A 24601-nucleotide genomic window follows, 5' to 3' on the forward strand; every position below is an offset into this window, starting at 1 on the left:
CTCCAGGGAAGGTCCATCTATTTTAAATATAGAGGTTGTATGTGTTGAAAGAACTTTTCCTTGAGTTTCCAAAATCCATTTCTTCCATGATAACCCACATAAAGCATGGCTAGTGAGGTATACAGGAGCAAAACACTGTTAGGTGGATGTGCTGTAGGAATAATTGCATAACCAAAATTCTTTTCACTTTTACAGAAATAACAGGGTAAATCTGAGCTTCCTCTTGTTGAGGAGGCATAATTTGGTGGAATCAAAATAAACCCATAGAAATGTCTTTGTAAAAGTCCCAGCAGCAGTGATATGTCTCCTTTGTTGCCATAATCTGACGCCACAGTTCTGTACAATAAGCACAGCTCCTAGAGGAAGAAGGCTTTGTGTATGTCTGCAAACCTCAATGTAAGATTATATATCAAGCATCATGTCGTACTGTTGTTTCTTCTTCTGCCTGCCACATTTTTTGATAAAAACGACATACAGTGTCAAAACCACTACCCAACAGCATATATAGATGGATGATGAAATAGTTAGAACTTTCTTTTTGGATTCTGAGAATAACTTTTTAGATTCCTCATAAATGGTGAAAATCAAGCCACCCAGAAGGATTACAGACCAAACCAATACTGGAATGAGTCCCATGAAGTTAACAACAATGGTTTTCCTTCCAGATGTGCCCCATCAGGTTTGTTTATGGTTAAAATTGCAAACATCTTAACAGGAAGTAAACTTGACATGTATAACACTGAGTAGAAGGACATGAAGAGCATGACAATATTTCCTCTAAGGCAGGTAGCAGAGATGATTTTATGAGAGCTACTAACTTGACGGTTAACAAGAAGAGGAGAATGTTCCAAACGTTACCCCTGTAGAAGAACCAGATTACTGTGGCAATGAGAAAGAAAGGGAAGAACCCAGTGATGACTGCTTCATAGGTCATCCACAAGTGATGTTTATGAAACCACATGGCATTGTACAGCCACTCTCGGAAGTAGGACTTGCTCCAACGGGTCTGCTGGTTTAACCATCTGAGATATTCTATAGGTGTTTCAGTAAGGCACTTGGATCGAGCTGTGTATTTTGTTGCATAGCCCAGACTCAGCACTCGGTTCGTTAGATGCCTGTCATCTCCAAAACTACACTGGCTGCCCATAAATTCTTGATTGTACCAGTCTTCCACAAATTCATGCAATAAGGAGTTTCTGTACATTCCCAGAGGTCCACTAATGCACTGGACACATCCAAAATAAGACTGACAGGCCCTTTCTATGTTAAAAGCCGTTCAGTACCTCACACTGCTGAGGAAAGAGATCCAGGAATCATACTTGTTTAAAATCTGCAAGAAAAATAAAAGTAACTAAAAATAATTAAATAAAGGTAAAACTCAGCTAAAAATTCCAAAAAAATCTGCACCATCTTGAGGTCATTACCTAGTGTTTTGTTATTTTATTTGCCCATTTTGGCTTTCTTCCTATTTTTGACATGGTCATAGTTTATTTTCTCTGATCCTGTAGTACTGGATTGTTTGATAAGTGGAGTGCATATATTGGGACTCATTGATAATAAATATTTTTTTCTACTTCATCATCCTCTGTAATTTTTTGCTATGATTTTTGTTCCTGTTCTTGTTGTTATGTTATAATATTGAGGGGTTTTTTAGGCTTAATTCTCAGCTCCTAAGTTCTCTGCCACTCTTTCTTACCATCTAATATTTGAAAATTTTTAAGTCCTATTCTCTCCCACTCTGGTTAATTTCCAACTCATGCAATTCTGCTAATTTTCCTTCTCCTTCCTACCTACTTTTTTGCAATGCCAATGATAAAATGGTTTGCTCTGGCTTCTACCCAAAACTTGAATCCTGAAATAAGGCTCTATACAAAGGCTGTTGAAAATTATCAGTTTTTTCTTGGCAATATTTCATAATTATCTCCTCTGTCTCAACTTTGTTCAGTTTTCATCTGAATTTTGCATGCTTCTTTTTTATCACCAGGCTATTTCTGTGTCCATCTAGTGCGTTTTCTTCCCCTTCAGTATTACCATGCATATAAATATGGGTTATACAGCAATGCAATGCAATTTAAAACTTTAAATTTAAAGTTATATTTCCATATGCTTCTCATCTTTTGCTAAAAGCTAATTGCACTTTTGCAAAGGAGTCATTTTAAACCTCACATATTTTCACATATTTGTTTTCCCATCCCATACATTTCAATATTAATATTGATAACGATTAATAACAATATTAAGGTTTGTTTCACTAATTGTTTCCGCATTGATAGCAAATAATAGGAAGTAAATAATTGGAATACGTAGGTATGAGATGTAGAATCCATTCCCTGCCATACTTACATTTTTTAACCCTTGTATTAAATGAGTTCCAACATCATTTTATCAGAACATTAAGTTATGGCTCAAGAAGAGATGGTGGAAACCATACACACTTACATTATATTTCAGATGACTTATCAGCCACCACATATGTGGGTTATAACCCAGGATTAGGCAAAGAAATCATAAATTATTTTAATTTAAACAAGAGAAGACACAGTAAAGTGTGTTCGAGGCACATTCTAATGTGTCTCCAGCACCAAAACCAATATGTGGCACAGAGTTTGGTGTGTAGTAAATGTATGTCCAAGGACTCAATGAGTGAGCGTGCTACTAAAAGTGACTCATGCAAAAAGTGGAGCCATATGTACCTGGACATCTCCCCGGACACCTCCACCGTTGGGGTCTTCTTCTGAAACTGTTACCATCTCCACAGTTGAGGCAGAGTCAAGCATAGTGTCTGAATCACAAACCTGCAAAGAAGAAGTAAGAAGTAAATTAAAGAAGAGAAGATGATGAGTGTACTCCATGTAGTCAAAAGTGGGCATATATATGATATCTTTCAATACTCTGGCATTAGCTCGGAAGGATAACTCAGTCACCCATCTCCCAAGACATTGCTAAGGGGGATAACCTTAACACTTCTGGGGAAATTGAAACTCAGTTACACAAGATCAGTGAGCAAAACACTTGGCTTAAAAAGATGACTCCTTTGATGAGGTCTTTTCTTGGACTTATTTGATTTTGATTGGTTTGGGTCTTGAGGACCATGGCTCTAAAGTGCTCTTCAGACATTGGGAATTATCCTGCTTATAATAGTCACCGTACTCTCCCTGGTGTGTTGTATTCTCTCAAAAGCTTTAAATACATGTTCACAGTCACTAAGTGCCAAGCAAATGTTCCTAAAAAATATCTCCTAATTTTTTTAAAGAACAGTTCCTTAAATTTTGATCACATTTCTGTTAAGGTGAGAGTCTGATCTAAATGTGGAAATTGTTAAAAAGAAACAACAGGCCCAAAATGGAGTTAGTTGTGCTTGGCCCCATGTCAGCAAACCAAGACTTAATATTGAACCTAATTATAATTTAAGCCTCTGCAAGGAATGTGACTTTCAAGCAGTCAATATGGAATTACCTGGTCAGCACTAGTGAGGAAATCTGCCGGATAGAAGCCCCAGCTTCTCCCAAAAGAAGGTAACCTTGCCTGAAACAATCCACTTTTTGCTAGAAACTTCCTTTTTCCAGCCCTTTCTGCCAGAAAACAAAACAAAACAAAGCAAACAAAAAAACCCAGAACCCTTCCATTATGTACAGCTTCTCAGAGCTCCTATCTGCTAAGATGGGATGCTGCCTGACTCATGAATCATTAAATAAAGCCAATTATTGGACCTTCAAATTTACTCAGTTGAATTGTGTTTTGTTTTTTAATATTATTCTTTTCTGGGAATGTAGCAAGGCCATGGTAGATATAAATTGATCAGAGCTAACATGTAATGAACCAGTTTCACATCCCATCCAAACAATAAATGACATGGTTGGCAGATATGGGCGTATTATCTGTAATTCCCATTATTTTGCCAACAAGTCTGGCAGCCCTAGATGGAATTTAATCAAGACTTAGCCTAATTATTTATATCACAAGCAATTATTTTTACAGTTTTTTACACTACTTTATAAAAATAGTTTTATACACTACTTTATAAAAATAGTAGGGATTTGATATACCAGTTTTAAAAAAAAAAAACTAAGAAAATAATTTGTAGAAGCATAAACTCTCACAGTTGAAGGAGAATTTATACATATGTAGCACGACCTGCTCACATAATAAGTTAAGGAATCCCAGCATTTTAAAAACTGTGTCTGTGTCAGTTTTACTAATTGGTGTTTTTTTCTGAAAAGATTATATACTAATAAAAATGTTGGTGAAAACAGCAATTTAACTGCATTATTGGAACATATGACTTAAGAAGTATATAGGGTATCCGGTTATAAAAACTGAACTCATCACCTCTCTAGATTTAACTCATTATAGCAATTTTGGGTTAACTTCTGAATTTTTAATTTTATATTGCTTATTTAGAAGCATAATAAATATATTTTCTAAGTAAAACCCGTTTATTGTTTTCTTGGCCTTCTATATTGGCCCAGCATGGTCTCACTTTTCTAGGGGAAACAATTTAGACAAAAACTAGGCATAAGTTTTTCATTGTAGAAAATAGGATTTTTCTAATACTTCAGTTTATACTCAAGGCTCCCAAGCCTCAGAAACCTAAGCAAATTCCTCCAATAGCGATATTTTGCTCTCTCATGCCTTGTCTGTCACTGTTTGGTATACGGCTATAAGCCTGGCAGGCCAGTAACTAGGGTAGTAGAAAGTGAAGGCATAATTTCAAAGCCACCTTTCCACCTCTCAGCATCCAGAGTTTATGGCCACACCCACCTCTATTGACTCAAGCTGGGAAAGGTAAAACCAGAAAGCTAAAATAAGACTAAAAACAACAGGAAGGGGGCAACCTAGAATTAATGTTCAAGTAACTCCGCCTGCTTGTAAGATAAGCAAGCCAAGGGAACTGCCTCTGTGAAATGACTAAACTTGAACCAAACTTCTGAGGTTCTGCATATCTAAATTGGCCCTGCCCCTCCCAGTTTCCAACAGCAAAGTGCCAGAAGTTCTCAGAGAGAGATTGTTCACATGGTGAGTTGAACTGTCAGAAGGGAAAGCTCTCAGAAATCTCCTGGGAGGGGTTTGTTCTAGTGGGATCAAAGAGTTTTCCAAAGAAGTTCAATTTCTGGATGTTCTTTGGTGATAGAATGCCAACTAGAAAACCACCGTCCATGACAGTCTGTGAAAGCATGTATGTTCATGGATATAACAGTATTAATTCGTTTGTGTGTAAAGGGTATAACTCTAGCCCTTCTTAAAATCAGTCTAGTAAAAACAGGATTTCTAGCTGTCTCCTCACCAATTAATGAGAAGTGTGCGATTTCACGAATGTTGGCTGTTTAGCTCTGGGCTAGAAACTGTGGGAGAAATACACCAGTTCACAAGGAGCTTAACCTCACACTGGGAAAAACCACAGGACTGATTTGCACACAGGAAACAACTGGAGAACAAATCAAAATGTCTTTCTGTCCACGCTGAATGTATCACTGTAATTTGTTTAAACTACATGATCGCCAGTCATAAGATTTCTCACTAGGAGATATGGAAATGAGGCAAAGTCACCAAATTTTGACTAAAATGAGTGGAAAATGTCAAGACAAGAAGACGTTATTGGGAGGAACCAGCCACCTCAATCTTAACCACAGAATCATCGGCTAAATTGCTTAAGACCATGGCTCCCTGTCCTTCACTGTTCTAGCCAAGAGACAGTGCCGCCGCTTTCTCCGTATCTAAAACAGGAGTTGGCGAACTAAGGTCTATGGACGAGTCTGCCTTCCCACCAATTTCTGTATGGCCTGGGGGTTAAAAATAGCTTTTACCTTTTTAAATAGCTGAAAAAAAATTGAAAAATAATTTTTTGTGATACATGGAAATTATATGAAATTCAAATTCCAGTGGCCATAAATAAAGTTTTATTGGAACCCAGTCATGCACATTCAGTTTCATATTATCTATGGCTGCTTTCACACTAAAACAGCAAAGTTGAATAGCTGCAACACAGACCATATAGCCCGCAAAGCTTAATGGTTTCTATCAGGCCTTTTACAAGCAAGTATGCCAACCCTGAGCCTAAAAGAATTGGTTGGGGAGCCGGGGGTGGGTCTCTTTCATAAAAAAACAAAGAACAAACTAAAAGAACAAGTTGAGATAAAGTATGTTCTAAGTCCCCATTTAACTCTACTAGAGGTTTTTATGATTGCCTCTATCTCCTATTCTTATAATAGGCCAAGATTTGACTATTATAACAAATCAGGAGGCTTACTACTTTTATGACCTTGAACAAACTGTTACCATCATCATGATACCAGAGTGACACACTGTATGTAAAAGTCCTCGGTAAATTACAAAGGCTCACAGAAAAGTCATATATGCCATTAGTATAGGGTAATAATCTTTAATTGTTTATACTTGCTAAGTAAACCCACTGATCACCATGAACAGGTGACTCAGTAAAGAGAATCACCAAAAGGAACATGAGAATGGATTACATATCAAGAATATCTTATCACAATGAACAAGTTCCAATGTATCCAAAACACCTATAGATATATAAATTGCTATAAATGTGTTAAATAAGCTGTTAGACTGAAGTCCATTCCAATTTATCTCACTGATCTTAATCTACCTCACAACAATTTAAATAAAAATATCCTGTAGAAATATTGTTAGTTATTCTACCATATGTTTTTCAACTTCTAAGACCCAAGTCTAAAATGCTGAGTATCCACGTTTCACCTTTTTTTAAACATATTTCCTTTCAGACTGACTGGTGGATTCTCCACCTCTGCCTGCCCCGCACCACTTCAAAGGGCTCTGAGAGCTACACAGCAACAGGAAGCCTTAACTATTCTGGCTGCCTTCGATGAGGAAACAGGCTGAAGATAAATCAAGACTCATTCTGTTGCTACTGCTTTCACCCTTTGCCTGCTTGTAAACCTCAATCCTTTCTTAATTTTGACTCTTCACCTTAACCTGCACCCAGCGAGACTATTTCTTTCTACCACATTTTGAAACTACTCTTGATTGTGACCCAACTACCTAGTTTCCCTGCCACCACTTAACCACAAAATAAATGGAAAGTCCTCCTTACTCTTCCTTCCCCTGGGACATTTCTCTAGTGAAAAGGGGTCAGCCAGAACAACAACAACAAAAATTCACATATAGTTATTTACCAGCAAACACAATATGGTTCCAGCCCCCTGAAGTCCTAAGAGTACCAGACCAAAGTAAGCACATTACTGAAAGGAAAAGAAAGCACTATGCAAAATCTTGGAATCAGACAGATCTGAGTCACAATCCACCATTGACCAGTTATATTCATTTGGACTAGCTTCTTAACCTTAGACTCCTCACCTCATCTTTCTAAGTCTCCATCTCTTGGGTGAAAAATATGGATAATTATATCCACATCATAGGTTTATTGTGATGGAGAATTAGGTAGTGTACTTATAGAGCTTAAAAGGACTAGCTCATAGTAAATGCTCAATAAAAGGAAGGCATATATATACTAAGAAGTGATAAATCAAAACCAGAGGCACAAACTAAGGACACTAATCCAATGAGGAAAGGAGTTCTTATCATCGCTGTAAATAAAATATGACACAGAGAGCAAAAACTAATGCCTGATCCAATGTCCAACAAACATAAACAAGTCAGTGTACCTGAAAAGGCAATGTAAGAATCCTTAGATTGGGCCATGTACTAAGGAAAGAATTATATTAGAGAAGAGTTTACAGCTGATTATGATTCATTTATAGCATGAATTATATCCTTGGAGTACAATGTATGAAAGTTCCTGTAGTAAAGGCTGGACCCATGGAAATTTACAAAAGTATTTGTTGCATCTTGAGTCAGCATCTCATCATTGACTTTGACCCTGCTGAATGTGATACTACTTAAAATGAAACATAATCTTTGGTTTTGGAAGTACATAAATATATATGACACAGTTTTATCTGTTTAATATAGGCCCTAAGAACTGCATTGTTTGATGAAAAAGAGTACATATGACTGGTAATTTGTGTGGGACCATATGCATGCAGAAGATGGGGGAAAACAAAGAACTGGGACAAAAAATAACCTTCATGGGGCTTCCCTGGTGGCGCAGTGGTTGGGAGTCCGCCTGCCGATGCAGGGGACACGGGTTCGTGCCCCAGTCTGGGAAGATCCCACATGCCGCGGAGCGGCTGGGCCCGTGAGCCATGGCCGCTGAGCCTGCGTGTCCAGAGTCTGGGCTCCGCAACAGGAGAGGAGCCCGCGGCCAGTGAGAGGCCCGCGTACCGCAAAAAAAAAAAAAAAAAACTTTCACGAAAATAGAATATTGCACACAGTTGACCAAAAGCTCAATCAAAATTCACAGCTTATGGTCATTAATTATATTAAACAGACTTCTAGGACTTTATCAATATTACATGATATTTTCATTAAAAAAAATCTTTTTCTATTTATTTGCATTCTGGATAAATGGAACTTACATGTAAGCATGCAGCTAAATTTACCAGCTTCAGATTAAGCAACAAATACATAATGGCAAATGATGGGAGTGGCAAATACAAAATCATAAAATCTAAGAATTTTAGAGCTAAAAAGCCCATTTGAAATTAATGAGTAAAATAATTTCAGAAAAAAAAAATGTCCTCACAGGAAAAAAAAAAGATAATCTTTCTTTTGGGAGAGAGATGGAGAATGGGGAGGACAATCCTCTCTTATAGTATTTGGTTTATGGTATAAGATCTCAAATCTAGCCAATGGAAAGCCTCTACTTCTGGACACCTATACAATTTGGCATTTCTTTATTACTCTTCTTGAAAGAGATTAGGAAGATATATTCCTTCTTTGGTAGGATGAATTACCCAAATTTTTATAAAATAATTCTGGTCTCTGCTCAACCTAGAATATCTTCAAAACATTGAATTTTTTAAAAAAGGAATCATTTGGTTATTCTCCTTTCCTTTTTAAGAAGGCTTAAATATAAGTGAAGTTTATAGAAGGTGTAAAGCAAAGGTGACAAGCCAGCTGGAAAAGTGAGAAACCAAATGTTGTCACCTCTAAGTCTTAAGCAATGAAACACCCTTATTCCAAATGTTTGGAATTCTTATTCTAAAAAAGGGAATCAGGAAATCCTATAATGGTGGCCCTTAAACACCAATCTAAACAACTAAGTTGAATCTAGATTCAGATTTTCCCTTTCCTAGTTCAATGTGCTCTTAATCTTATCCTATAAAATGAAGAATACAAAGAAACGTATTATATAACATTCTCAACATCGGCCCTCAGAATATTTAAGTTACTCTTAGACTTCCTATATAGAACAGGAACCAATCAAATATTATATACATTCAATTCTCATTATGCACAGTAGCTATGTTCTACCAAGTTTCTATGAACAATGAATTAGCAAATATCAAAATTTGCTTCCAGCAGAAATATAGGGTTAGAGTCCTCCAAGACTCTGATCACAATATTTTTGTCTAGTGATTAATGTCTAAACTTTTTTTATTTGTGCTTCTGTTTTAAAACACACACACACACACACACACACACACAATTCATTAACAGTGAACTCATGTCCAACTATAACTACACTATAACTCATGCCTGAGTAAAGCTCATCTAACAAACCTATTTTCTCCATAAAGCAATTATAGTCTTTGTGTGTTACGAACCCTGGATAGCACTTTGACTCTGCAGTTGGGGACCATTTTAAGCAAAAATATGGTATTTGTTACCATAACAAATAACTAAAGATGTTATACGTTTACTATCTAAAAGCTGAGACAAGAAGGCAAGCATAATCTTGTTTGACTTTAGCAGGGAACGTGCACAATGGGCAAATCAAATCTTTTGCCACTCTGCACGTGTCTGCAAATGACTACAAAAGCACTGCAACTGTTGATTTTGGGGTAGCGAATACAATTTAGTGAGTAGGTTAATTTACAAATACAGAATTCATAAATAATAAGGGTCAACTCTACTATTATGAATGATTCAGTCTTACTTTTCTCCTGCTCAGTGAATCTTGGATACCTAGGATGCTACCCGATTAAATTAATAATAAAGTTGTCTCCTATATACTTTCCTTTTAGAAAATATTCGTATTTACAATAAGTCCCCTACCTATGAATGAGTTCTTTTCCAAGAGCGTGTTCGATAAGTCCAATTTGTTCGTTAAGTCCAACAAAGTTAGCCTAGGTACCCAACTAACACAATCGGCTATATAGTACTTTACTGTAGTAGGTTTATAATACTTTTCACACAAATAATACATAAAAAAACAAACAATCACAAAAAATAAAAACATTTTTAATCTTACAATACATTACCTTGAAAAGTACAGCAGTAGCAGCTACATCACTGCTGCTTTTACGCTTGCTTCTGGACATCCTGGCCTTGAAATAAAGATACTGTTCTACTGTACTCTATACAGTACTGTACAGTAAAGTACACAAAAGCACAACCACTTGTAGAGGATGCACGCACATGACAAGGTATGCCAGACACATGAACTAACTTATGTGATTGGACATGCGAACACATGTTCGCATCTTTGAAAGTTTGCAACTTGAAAGTTCGTATTTAGGGGACTTACTGTATTAACACAGTTGTCTCCTATATACTTTCTTTTTAGAAAATGTTCATATTTACAGTATTGTATATTTTCCACGTGGGAAATCCCTAATGCACACTTCCTGAGATAATTTTTCTCTTTCATCACACAGACTGATAGCCATTTACATTGTAAAATCCACATTCAGTGACAGGAGATATGTTAAAGCAATTAAATAATCTAGATGTCACAGGATACTTAAAGTCTTCTGATATTGTAGATTTAAAAAATGATGCAAAAAGGCAAGTATAACATAATTTAAAATTTCTTCTTTTAAAGAGTTTTTTTGGTGTGGGCCATTTTTAAAGTCTTTATTGAATTTGTTACAATATTGCTTCTGTTTTACTTTTTGGTTCTTTGGCCACAAGGTGTGTGGGATCTTAGGGATCACCAACCAGGGATTGAACCCACATCCTCTGCATTGGAAGGTGAAGTCTTAACCACTGGACTGCCAGGAAAGTCCCTCAAATTTTTTTTTTAAAAAGAAGGGGACTGTTTTACCTTCCAGTTGTTGTTTCATCTATATTTTTATTTTTTCTAATATATCTGTTAGTTTTCTTATCTTATTTTATTTTTTACTCTTTGTTATTGTTCTTCTCCTTTTTTCCTTCTTTTTTTTTTTTTTTTTTTGCCACCCTGTGCAGCTTGTGGGATCTTGGTTCACGAGCCAGGGGTCAGGCCTGAGCTTCTGCAGTGGGAGCTCTGAGTCCAAACAACTGGACTAACAGAGAACCTCAGACCCCAGGGAATATTCATCGGAGTGAGGTCTCCCAGAGGTCTTCATCTCGGCACCAAGACCCAGCTCTACCCAACAGCCTACAAACTCCAGTGCTGGAAGCTTCAGGCCAAACAACCAGTAAGACAGGAACGCAATCCCACCCATAAGGGAAAAAAAAAAAAAAATGAAGCAACAAAAATAGTCACAGATGAAGGAGCAAGGTAAAAACCTATAAGACCAAATAAATGAAGAGGAAATAGTACCATGTGTAAAATAGGTAGTTAGTGGGAATCTGCTGTATAGCACAGGGAGTTCAGCTTAGTGCTCTGTGACGACCTAGATGGGTGGGAGTGGGGTAGGAGAGGGAGGCCCAAGAGGGAGGGGATACAGGTATACATATAGCTGATTCACTTCATTGTACAGCAGAAACTAACACAGCATTGTAAAGCAATTATATATCAATTAAAAAATAAATTTAAAAGATTAAATTAAATTTTAAAAAAAGAAGGGAAAGAAGAGAGATATATGCTAGAAAGTATTATATTTGACAATCTATGTTTGAGTCAAGTATTTTCTGCAGATGATTTTAATTTTGCTCGTTGTGATTTTCTACATTTTTAAAAAACACACTGCCCTAATCATGTGTTATTTTGGCAAATAAAAAAGCTAACATAAATACTAATTTGAAAAGATAAGAAAGACTTTTGCCCTACCTTGAGCCATATCTAGACAGAACAGAATCTGTCCGTCTTTGAAAAAAAAAAAGTTTCTCCAGAAAATACTTTGATTCAAAATTAAGAAAATCTTCCTCATCCTCCTCTTTATTTCTCATTCTCCACGTCTTTGTTTTGTCATTTTGTTATTTTTCTTCTTCTGTTTTTCTATCTTCTCTGTCTCTGAAAGGAGCCACTAGCATCACAGATGAATTCTCTACCACATTGCATTTATCCTAGACTAAATCTTCCCTCAATATTCCAGGTCAGTATTAATTATTTGAGGGGCTATAAAACTGAGACAGTAGTCAGTAGAGAAGACTAGAAATGACAGCTGAGAAAGATAGAGGAAGAGGTGATAACTGATAAAGATCGGTCTGGAATAGACCAGAGGATGCCTACCCAGAGAGCCCAGGAGAGTAGATGGAAGGTTACCCTTGAGATAGGAAGGGTACCTTTGAAACTGTAAGCAGGAGAGAGTAAAGAAGATCTTGACAACCTTCAGAACACATATTTTTGATATTCTCTTTCATAGGAGGCAAGATCACAGGTAGTTAAGCAGGGAGGAGTTTGGGTAAGGCCTTGGCAAAGTGGTGAAAATATGAAATAAGAGACATGAGAACAATAAGCAAAACAATTACTCAAGGTCAAATCAAATGAAAAGAGTGCTGACCAGTGCTGAGGATCCAGCTGCAACTGGAAACCAATCATTCTGGCCATCTCTCTGCACAGTTAAACAGTGTTCTCCAGCCAGGTTAGCAAGTATGAGCAGATGGTCCATTTCTTCCCCTACCCCCATTCTCTCTTGTGTATTAGCACCTGAACTTTGCTTCCTTCCATCCCGAACCAACTTGAACTCCACATTCAATCACTTGTAATGCTCAGGAGTCAATAACCTCAACTCCTCCCCCTTTGTCTTTCTGTGGCTCCTGCTCTGCAACTCTTGGACCCTGGGTCAGTCAGAATGGAAGATGAGAGTGCATTTTTTATTCAATATTTATTGAAGTATAGTTGATTTACAATGTTGTGTTAATTTCAGGTATACAGCAAAGTAAGTCTGTTATACATGTATTTAAATTTTAGAAATTTCCACTGCTATAGGGCAAGGATGGTTAAGTATCTGGGGATTTCATGAGGGATGACTGAATGGAATTTACTGGTCTCAGAATGCCAAAAGATTTTTTACCCTGTTTAGATGGTTGGAATAGGCTGAGAGTCTACAAAGGATTCAGGGCCCAGTTAACAGCTGCTGCTAGGGTCAGTCTATCTGGAGGCTTCACCCTGAAGGAAGGAAATTTCTCAAGCCTGGTTAGGTCTGTAGCAGGAAGGCTATTCTAACATTTCATACTTTATATTATTTTTTTCCTGGACAGGTACAATGTCAAGTTGTCAAGAATACAAGCAAAATTCAAAACAAAAAAGATGGGAGATGTAGATTTGGGAAGAGCAGGTTTAAAAAAAAAAAAAGGAAACCCCACACGATGACTTCTTGATTAGAAATAACAAATGTAATGACGGTTTTAACCAGAATTAAAGGGAAAATATCAAAATAGATGTTCTCTCCTTTTAGGTTTCATTCTTCAAATCCTCTGCAAGTTTCCAAGTCATCCCTTCCTTTAAATATTTCATTTTATTTTCTCATCTGGGCCTGAAGTTGCAAAAGGCAAATATGTAAAAATGTCCTGAGTTAATTACAACTACCTAAATTGTGGTAGTTCTAGAAATTAGAAGAACTTGGGAGTGAAACTCTATCAACTCCCTAGAAGACTGATTAATATGCAGATGACATCAACTTAAGAAATGTTTCAAAACTCTTCAGAGATTAACTGAATTCACTGTGTGGTGGGCATTGACATGTACTATAGTTTTGAAGTAAGGACTAGGTGATCATATAAGAAAATAACAATAGTATTGTCAGCAAACTTATTAATAATATTAACAATACCATTATTAACAACTTTTGTTAAGCCCCTTTGGATACATGATTTGAAATAATTATCTCAAACCCTTTATGAGATTAGTTTCTTGTATCCAGATAACCAGGGTTTGGGAGGTGGTCTTGCTCAAGGTCAACCACCTACTAACAACTGTGATTAGAATCTCAGTCAATTGACATTAAAGCCAGAGTCCATTTTTATCCCATTACACAAAGAGGTCCACGGGGCATGACTTCATGCCCATAAAGACGCCTAAAAAATATGATGCGTCCTCTGAAAACTAGAATTTTACTTTCAACAGAAGGCTAAGAGTGTCCAGTGGATTTTGTAAGCCAGAGACATTTCTCCCTTCTTGATTATTATGACCAAAATCTAGTAAAGCATCTGCAGAAAATTACAACTAGAAAACTCACAGGAGAGATTGGTTGAAGATGGTGGAGTAGAAGGATGTGTGCTCACTCCCTCTTGCAAGAGCACCAGAATCACAACTAACTGCTGAACAATCATCGAAAGGAAGACACTGGAACTCACCAAAAAAGATACCCCACATCCAAAGACAAAGGAGAAGCTGCAGTGAGATGGTAGGAGGGGTGCAATCACAATAAAGTCAGATCCCATAACTGCTGGGTGGGTGACCCACAAACTGGAGAACACTTATACCACAGAAGTCCACCCACTGGAGTGAAGGTTCTGAGGCTGACATCAGGCTTCCCAACCTGGGAGTCTGGCAACAGGAGGAGGAATTCCCAGAGAATAAGACTTTGAGGGCTAGCGGGATTTAACTTCAGGACTTTGACAGGACTGGGGGAAACAGAGACTCCACTCTTGGAGGGCACACACAAAGTAGTGTGTGCATCAGGACCCAGGGGGAAGGAGCAGTGACCACATAGGAGACTGAACCAGACCTATCTGCTAGTGTTGGATGGTCTCCTGCAGATGCAGGGGGTGGCTGTGGCTCACTGAGGGGAAGGACACTGGCAGCAGAAGTTCTGGGAAGTACTCCTTGGCATGAGCCCTCCCAGAGTCTGCCATTAGCCCCACCAAAGGGCCTGTAGACTCCAGTGCTGGTTTGCTCCAGGCCACAAAAAATAGGGAGGGAACTCAGCTCCACCCATCAGCAGAAAAGCAGATTAAAGTTTTACTGAGCTCTGCCCACCAGAGCAACACCCAGCTCTAACCTCCATGAGTCCCTCCCATCAGGAAATGTGCACAAGCCTCTTAGATAGCCTCATCTCCCAGAGGGCAGACAGCAGAAGCAAGAAGAACAACAATCCTGCAGCCTGTGAAACGAAAACCACATTCACAGAAAGATAGACCAAGTGAAAAGGCAGAAGACTATCTACCAGATGAAGGAACAAATAAAACCCCAGAAAACCAACTAAATGAAGTGGAGATAGACAACCTTCCAGAAAAAGAATTCAGAATAATGATAGTGAAGATGATCCAGAACCTCGGAAAAAGAATGGAGGCAAAGATCAAGAAGATGCAAGAAATGTTTAACAAAGACCTAGAAGAATTAAAGAACAAACACCTACAAGAATTAAAGAACAAACAAACAGAGATGAACAATACAATAAGTGAAATGAAAAATGCACTAGAAGGAATCAATAGCAGAATATCTGAGGCAGAGGAACGGATAAGTGACCTGGAAGACAGAATGGTGGAATTCACTGCTCTGGAACAGAATAAAGAAAAAAGAATGAAAGGAAATGAAGACACCTAAGAGACCACTGGGACAACATTAAATGCACCAACATTTGTATTATGGGGGTCCCAGAAGGAGAAGAGAGAGAGAAAGAACCTGAGAAAATATTTGAAGATATTATAGTTGAAAACTTCCCTAACATGGGAAAGGAAATAGCTGCCACCCAAGTCCAAAAAGTGCAGAGAGTCCCAGGCAGGATAAACCCAAGGCGAAACATGCCAAGACACATAGTAATCAAATTGACAAAAATTAAAGACAGAAAAATTATTAAAAGCAACAAGGGGAAAATGACAAATAACATACAAGGGAATTTCCATAAGGTTAACTGCTGATTTCTCAGCAGAAACTCTACAAGCCAGAGGGAGTGGCATGATATATTTAAAGTGATGAAAGGGAAGAATGTACAACCAAGATTACTCTACCCAGCAAGGATCTCATTCAGGTTCAACGGAGAAATCAAAAGCTTTCCAGACAAACAAAAGCTAAAAGAATTCAGCACCACCAAACCAGCTCTACAACAAATGCTAAAGGAACTTCTCTAAGTGGGAAACACAAGAGACGATAAGGACCTACAAAAACAAACCCAAAACAGTTAAGAAAATGGTAATAGTAACATACATATCGATAATCACCATAAATGTGAATGGATTAAATGCCCCAACCAAAAGACAGAGGCTCGCTGGATGGATACAAAAACAAGACCCATATACATGCTGTCTACAAGAGACCCACTTTAGACCTAGAGATACATACAGACTGAAAGTGAGGGGATGGAAAAAGATATTCCATTCAAATGGAAATCAAAAGAAAGCTGGAGTAGCAAGTCTCGTATCAGACAAAATAGACTTTAAAATAAAGAATGTTGTAAGAGACAAGGAAGGACACTATATATTGATCAAGGGGTCAATCCGAGAAAAAGATATAACAATTATAAATAGTTATACACCCAACATAGGAGCACCTCAATACATAAGGCAAATGCTAACAGCTATAAAAGAGGAAATCGACAGTAATACAATAATAGTAGGGGACTTTAACAACTCACTTACACCAATGGACGGATCATCTACACAAATGGACAGATCATCCAGAGAGAAAATTAATAAGGAAATACAAGCTTTAAATGACACAGTAGACCTGATAGATTTAATTGATATTTATAGGACATTCCATCCGAAAACAGCAGACTACACTTTCTTCTCAAGTGCGCATGGAACAGTCTTCAGGATACATCACATCTTGGGTCACAAATCAAGTCTCGGTAAATTTAAGAAAATTGAAATCATATCAAGCATCTTTTCTGACCACAACGCTATGAGGTTAGAAATCAGTTACAGGGAAAAAAACGTAAAAAACACAAACACATGGAGGCTAAAGAATATGTTACTAAATAACCAAGAGATTTGATCAGAAGAAATCAAAGAAGAAATAAAAAAAATACCTAGAGACAAATGATGATGAAAACATGACGATCCAAAACCTATGGGATGCAGCAAAAGAAGGTCCAAGAGGGAAGTTTATAGCAATACAAGCCTACCTACGTCAAGAGAAAAGAAAAATCTCAAATAAACAATCTAACCTTACACCTAAAGGAACTAGAGAAAGAAGAAAAAACAAAACCCAAAGTTAGTAGAAGGAAAGAAATCATAAAGATCAGAGCAGAAATAAATGAAATAGAAACAAAGAAAACAATAGCAAAGAACAATAAAACTAAAAGCTGGTTCTTTGAGAAAATAAACAAAATTGATAAACCTTTAGCCAGACTAATCAAGAAAAATGGGGAGAGGACTCAAATCAATAAAATTAGAAATGAAAAAGAAGTTACCATGGACACCACAGATATACAAAACTTCATAAGAGACTACTACAAGCAACTCTATGCCAATAAAATGGACAACCTGGAAGAAATGGACAAATTCTTAGAAAGATATAACCTTCCAAAACTGAACCAGGAAGAAACAGAAAATATGAACAGACCAATCACAAGCACTGAAATTGAAGCTGTGATTAAAAACATTCCAACAAACAAAAGTCCAGGACCAGATGGCTTCACAGGTGAATTCTATCAAACATTTAGAGAAGAGCTAACACTCATCCTTCTCAAACTCTTCCAAAAAATTGCAGAGGAAAGAACACTCCCAAACTCATTCTCTGAGGCCACCATCATCCTGATACCAAAACCAGACAAAGACACTTCAAAAAAAGAAAATTACAGACCAATATCACTGATGAATATAGATGAAAAATCCTCAACAAAATACTAGCAAACAGAATCCAACAGCACATTAAAAGGATCATACATCATGATCAAGTGGGATTTATCCCAGGGATGCAAGGATTCTTCAATATATGCAAATCAATCTATGTGATACACCATATTAACAAACGGAAGGATAAAAAACGTATGATAGCCTCAATAGATGTAGAAAAAGCTTTTGACAAAATTCAACACCCATTTATGATTAAAACTTTCTATAAAGTGGGCATAGAGGGATCTTATCTCAACATAATAAAGGCCATATATGACAAACCCACAGCAAGCATCGGTCTCAATGGTGAAAAGCTGAAAGCACTTCCTCTAAGATCATGAGGAAGACAAGGACGTCCACTCTCGCCACTATTATTCAACCAAGTTTTGGAAGTCCTAGCCTCGGCAATCAGAGAAGAAAAAGAAATAAAAGTAATACAGATTGGAAAAGGAGAAGTAAAATTGTCACTGTTTGCAGGTGAAGTGATACTATACATAGAAAATACTAAAGATGCCACCAGAAAACTACTAGAGCTAATCAAAGAATTTGGTAAAATTTCAGGATACAAAATTAATGCACAGAAAACTCTTGCATTCCTATACACTAACAACAAAAGATCAGAAAGAGAAATTAAGGACACACTCCCATTTGCCACTGCAACTAAAAGAATAAAATACCTAGGAATAAACTACCTAAAAAGACAAAAGACCTGTAAGCAGAAAACTATAAGACACTGATGAAAGAAATCAAAGATGACACAAACAGATGGGGAGATATACTATGTTCTTGGATTGAAGACCAAAATGTAAGGCCAGACTCTATAAAACTCTTAGAGGAAAACATAGGAAGAACACTCTATGACATAAATCACAGCAAGATCCTTTTGACCCACTTCCTAGAGAAATGGAAATAAGAATAAAAATAAACAAATGGGACTTGAAGAAACTTAAAAGCTCTTGCACAGTAAAGGAAACCATAAACAAGACAAAAAGACAACCCCCAGAGTGGGAGAAAATATTTGCAACCAATCAGTGGACAAAGGATTAATCTCCAAAATATATAAACAGCTCATGCAGCTCAATATTAAAAAATCAAACAACCCAATCAAAAAATGGGCAGAAGGCCTAAATGGATATTTCTCCAAAGAAGACATACAGATGGCCTCTTGGCACATGAAAATATGCTCTACATCACTAATTATTAGAGAAATGCAAATCAAAACTACAATGAGGTATTACCTCACACTGGTTAGAATGGGCATCATCCGAAAATCTACAAACAACAAATGCTGGAGAGGGTGTGTAGAAAAAGGAACTCTCTTGCACCGTTGGTGGGAATGTAAATTGATACAGCCACTACGGAGAAGAGTATGGAGGTTCCTTAAAAAACTAAAAATCGAATTACCATATGACCCAGCAATCCCACTACGGGGCATATACTTGGAGAAAACCATAATTCAAAAAGACACATGCACCCCAATGTTCATTGCAGCACTATTTACAATAGCCAGGACATGGAAGCAACCTAAATGCCCATCGACAAACAAATGGATAAAGAAGATGTGGTACATATATACAATGGAATAGTACTAGGCTATAAAAAGGAGCAAAATTGGGTCATTTGTAGAGATGTGGGTGGACCTAGAGACTGTCATACCTAGTATAGTAAGTCAGAAAGGGAAAAACAAATGTCGTATATTAACGCATATATGTGGATCTAGAAAAATCGTACAAGAGGGAAGAGATATGGGAACATATGTATAACTGATTCACTTTTTTATAAAGCAGAAGCTAACACACCATTGTAAAGCAATTATACTCCAATAAAGATGTTTAAAAAAAAAAAGAAAAATGGTACAGATGAACTGGTTTGCAAGGCAGAAATAGAGACACAGATGTAGAGAACAAATGTATGGAAACCAAGGGGGGAAAGCAGGGAGGGGGTGGTGGAATGAATTGGGAGATTGGGATTGACATATATACAGTAATATGTATAAAATAGATAACTAGTAAGAACCTGCTATGTAAAAAAATTAAATTAAATTAAATTTTTTTAAAAAAAGGAAGAAAACTCACAGGAGCCCTACTAACATTCTAAAAAAGAAAACCTCAATGACAGCTAGGAGAGGAGAAACCCAAGAGTGTGCAGGCAGGGAATTAATGAGAGACACAGCCTGTCTGATTTTCATGCAAGCAAACGACATCACAAATGTTTTCAAAGTTCAAGTTGCAGTGAATGAGGTAATGCTGTTTGGAAAGTGAAATAAACATGACTTAGGTTTTGCTCTGGAAAGTTGATCTCCCCCACCCTTTTTCATTTTCCTATTCTTTTTCTCTGTGTCTAAATTTTGAATTCCTTATCCTGTTAAATCAAAATTGTCTTCTCAGGCTTCCCTGGTGGCGCAGCGGTTGAGAGTCCACCTGCCAATGCAGGGGATACAGGTTCGTGCCCCGGTTCGGGAAGATCCCACATGCCGCAGAGTGGCTAGGCCTGTGAGCCATGGCCGCTGAGCCTGCGCGTCCGGAGCCTGTGCTCCGCAACCGGAGAGGCCACAACAGTGAGAGGCCCGCGTACCGCAAAAAAAAAAAAAAAAAATTTGTTTTCTCCATTCTCATTTTGCCTAGTCTCTGTGAAACACTTCCTTGGGCCTGCAAATTTTCTCAAGACACTTCTGCTGGGACAGACACTATTTTTTGGCAACGCTGGTGATTTTAAGATTGTGGAAAATAATAATGTTGGCACATCCAAGGTGGAAGAAAAGGTAAGATAGAGGAAGAGAAGGAAGGACGAGTCTCCTGTTCAAAATAATCTTGATTTCCAACCAATAACACTGTAGAAGTTAAGCATTTTCATTGTCTTAACCATTTCATAAGATTTTTTTTCTCTGTTTTGGAATGTGCTTTCAACAGTCATGCTGTTTTCAGATGAACTGAAAGGAGTACTGTGTCATAGGACAAGTCATAGCATATGACTGGAGAGATACAAAAGATGCTTTATTTAAACGTATGTTTGTCCTGGAAGATGTGGAAACCTATGTGTACAGAATCCACACTTCGTCCCAGTGCTCTGAAAGCCACGTACATGACTTCTCTTTTTCCACCCCATTTTTGCATGATGCAAAAATGTCTGTTGGACAAGACCAACTGTGTGACAAGTTGTGAGCTTTCTTTATGTGACCCATCTGTCTCACCAGGACCTTTCACGTGAAAGTTGTTTTTCCAGATATAAGTGGCTGATTTGTCCCTGCCCATGACTTCGCTGAAGATGTCCATCATGTAAAGATCATCTTCCGAGTTTCCATCTATGACCATGACAACTTTAATTCCAGGGTAGGTTAGCCTTTTCACAGATTGCAAACATTTCCGTAAGTAGTCTGGATCTTCTTGATGCGCAGCAATGCAAAGAGCAACAGTTTTGTTCAAGTTAACGGGAATATTTCAGTATTTTTTCATTTTTCAGTGCTCCAAAAAGGCAAACAGGTTTTGAATAAGGAAGTGTAAAGCTAAAAAGGCACCATATGGTCCAAAAGATAAATAGTAATCATCTGTATGGATAAATTGGTAGCCAACAATATAAGAAACTATCATTCCAGTGAGGAGAGAGGCTCCAAAGAGCGTGGTTCCAGATATTCTCAGGAAACTTAGAAACTTCTCACAATGCATCTGAATAATCACATGATGCACTTGGTTAGCCACTCTTGTCCCATGCTTGTTATATACATAGCATCACAGGGAGAGCATTGGACTAGAAGCATTCCAGGTGTTCTAACCCTGAGTTTCTTTCCTTTTTAAAAAAAAAACTTTTTATTTTATATTGGAGTATAGCCAATGTTGTGATAGTTTCAGGCACACAGCAAAGTGACTCAGCCATACATATACATGTATCCATTCTCCCCCAGACTCTCCTCCCATCCAGGCTGCCACATAACATTAAGCAGAGTTCCCTGTGCTATAGAGTAGGTCCTTGTTGGTTATCAATTTTAAATATGGCAGTGTGTACATGTCGATCCCAAACTCCCTAATTATCCCTTCCACCCACCCTTCCCCCCTCATAACCATAAGTTTGTTCTCTAAGGCTGTGAGTCTGTTTCTGTTTTGTAAATAAGTTCATTTCTTTTTAGATTCTGCGTGTAAGGGATATCATACGATATTTCTCTTTGTCTGACTTACTTCACTCAGTATGACAATCTCTAGATGCATCTATGCTGCTGTAAATGGCATTATTTCTTTCTTTTAAAAGACTGAGTAAATTCCATTTTATATATGCACCTCATCTTCTTTATCCATTCCTCTGTCGATGGACATTTATAACCCTGAGTTTCTCACCTTAGTAGCTGTGGGACTTTCTGCACCTCAATTTGCTTATCTGCAAAACAGGTATAAGGATGCCCTTTCAGCATGCCTCAGAGGACTCTTTCAAACATCAGATGAGATGATGGTGCAACATACCACTGAAAATCATAATGTGTTAAACAAATATACGGATGCAGTGTTTTTAGTGTATTAGATTATCTTTCTAAGGATGCACTCTATGTATGGGGTCATAGATAAGTGTATAACCTGAACTTCCTAACAAGCAAGACACTTTCTTCCTGTACCATGGTGTTCCCTCACTCCCAATACTGACCAGTGAAAAATCCACAGGTTTTGCTGAATTTCCCATGTGTAATTCCATCTCACCTCTTATTCAAATCCCTCAGCTCACACTTTTTCCATGCACCCAGCTGAGGTTAAAGATCAGAATAACTGGATTCTCGGACTAGCTCTTCCATCAACTACCTATATAACCTTAAGCCAGTCACTTTATCTCTCTGGGCCTCAGTTTTGTTTTGTTTTTTTTATTTTAATTTGTTAAATGAGGGAGTTTAGCCTTGATTATTCCCAAAGGCTCTGTTGACACTAAAAATACTTTATGCCTAGATATCCTGCACAGACTTCTATCAAACCCCTGCGATTCTGAATTGCGTTTCTTTGTTTGATGGCTGTATCCCCCATCCACCATCACTGACACCAGCTGGTTAGATTCTGGGGATCAGGAAACTTACTGGAACAGTAAGCACACAATGAATGTTAGTAGAAATAAATCATAAATGAAAGAAGAAATAGCACCATGCTTAATTCCAACAGGTGAGTTTCCCATCTTTTTAAAAGATTTAACACATTAGACCTGAAGCAATTTCAGTTCTTAATAATAGCCAGTTTTGTGCTCCTCCCTTCAGATTGTATGAATAAGGTTTTGAACAACTACTGTATAGAAGGATCATATTTTCTTTTTTAATTTATTTTTTATTAAAGTATAGTTGAATTACAATGTTGTGTTAATTACTGCTGTACAGCAAAGTGACTCAGTTATACATATATATACATTCTTTTTCATATTATTTTCCATTATGGTTTATCACAGTATATTGAATATAGTTCCCTGTGCTATACAGTAGGACCTTGTTGTTTATCCATTCTATATATACCAGTTTGCATCTGCTAATCCCAAACTCCCGCCCTACCTTCTCCCACCACTCCCCCCCTTGGCAACCACCAGTCTATTCTCTATGTCCCTGATTTTGTTTCTGTTTCCTAGATAAGTTCATTTGTGTCATATTTCAATTCCAGGTATAAGTGATATCATATGGTGTCTTTCTCTTTCTGACTTACTTCACTTAGTATGATAATCTCTAGTTGCATACATGTTGCTGCAAATGGCATTATTTCGTTCTTTTTTATGGCTGAGTAGCATTCCATTGTGTATACGTACCACGTAGAAGGATCACATTTTCTGTATTTCCCAAAGCATCTCCAATGCTGAGTATAGAAGAGGTGTCTGGTAGGTCTTTTTGATTTTGTCTTTCTTTTTGGTTTCCTGGGCCCAATTCTAATGAGTATAGCAGAGGGGGTTTTTCCACACATCTAACAAACAGTTCTCAGGACACCACCTTGGTGTCCTACAATTTAACTCAATTCTGACACTGTCTTCCCAGAGATAGTATCTGATTCCATAGGGTAAGTATTCAGTCCTACAAGACTTCCCTCCTAGCACTTCAGATGCCCATCCAAATCTCAGGTGGTTACCTGTACTTTTGAGCAACAGGCTATAAATCTGAGGTCTCCAAGACCCTCTTTTGTGTATGCAATGAATTTGCTAGATTGGCTTACATAACCAAAAAAAAACCAAAAACAAACCAAACAAACCCTTTTACTCACTACATTACTGGTTTATTATAAAATAACTCAGTAACAACCACACGGAATAAATGCATAGCGCAAGGTGTGGGGAAAGTGCACAGACCTTCCGTGTCCTCTCCGAGCACACCAAATCTCCACATGTTCACATGTTCACCAACCCAGAAGCTCTCTGAACCTTCTTGTTTGAGTTTTTAATGGAGGCTTCATTACATAGGCAAGATGGATTACTTCATTGGCCATTGGCCATTATATTCAATCTCCAGCTCCTCTTCCCTCCCTAGAGGTCTGGGCATGAGAGTGTATATTCCAATCTGTAATCACATGGTTGGCTCCACTGGCAACCAGCCCCCATCCTTAGGTGCTTTCCAAAAGTCTCCTTACGAACATAACAAAGACACCTCCAATGTTCTTATCACTTAGGAAATTCCAAGGGTTTTAGGAACTCTGTACCAGAAATGTGACAAAAGCCAAATATATATTACCTATTATAAATCACAGTATTCCCATTT

The 24601-nt window shown here is 37.6% G+C and overlaps 1 pseudogene; it reads right to left on the reverse strand.

The window, feature by feature from the left end:
- Nucleotides 1–402: 402 nt before the first annotated feature.
- Nucleotides 403–21575, reverse strand: LOC132508005 (hyaluronan synthase 2-like; annotated as a pseudogene).
- Nucleotides 21576–24601: the final 3026 nt, after the last annotated feature.

This window comes from Lagenorhynchus albirostris, chromosome 17 (genome assembly GCF_949774975.1).
Source record: "Lagenorhynchus albirostris chromosome 17, mLagAlb1.1, whole genome shotgun sequence".
In the NCBI taxonomy this organism is placed as follows: domain Eukaryota; kingdom Metazoa; phylum Chordata; class Mammalia; order Artiodactyla; family Delphinidae; genus Lagenorhynchus; species Lagenorhynchus albirostris.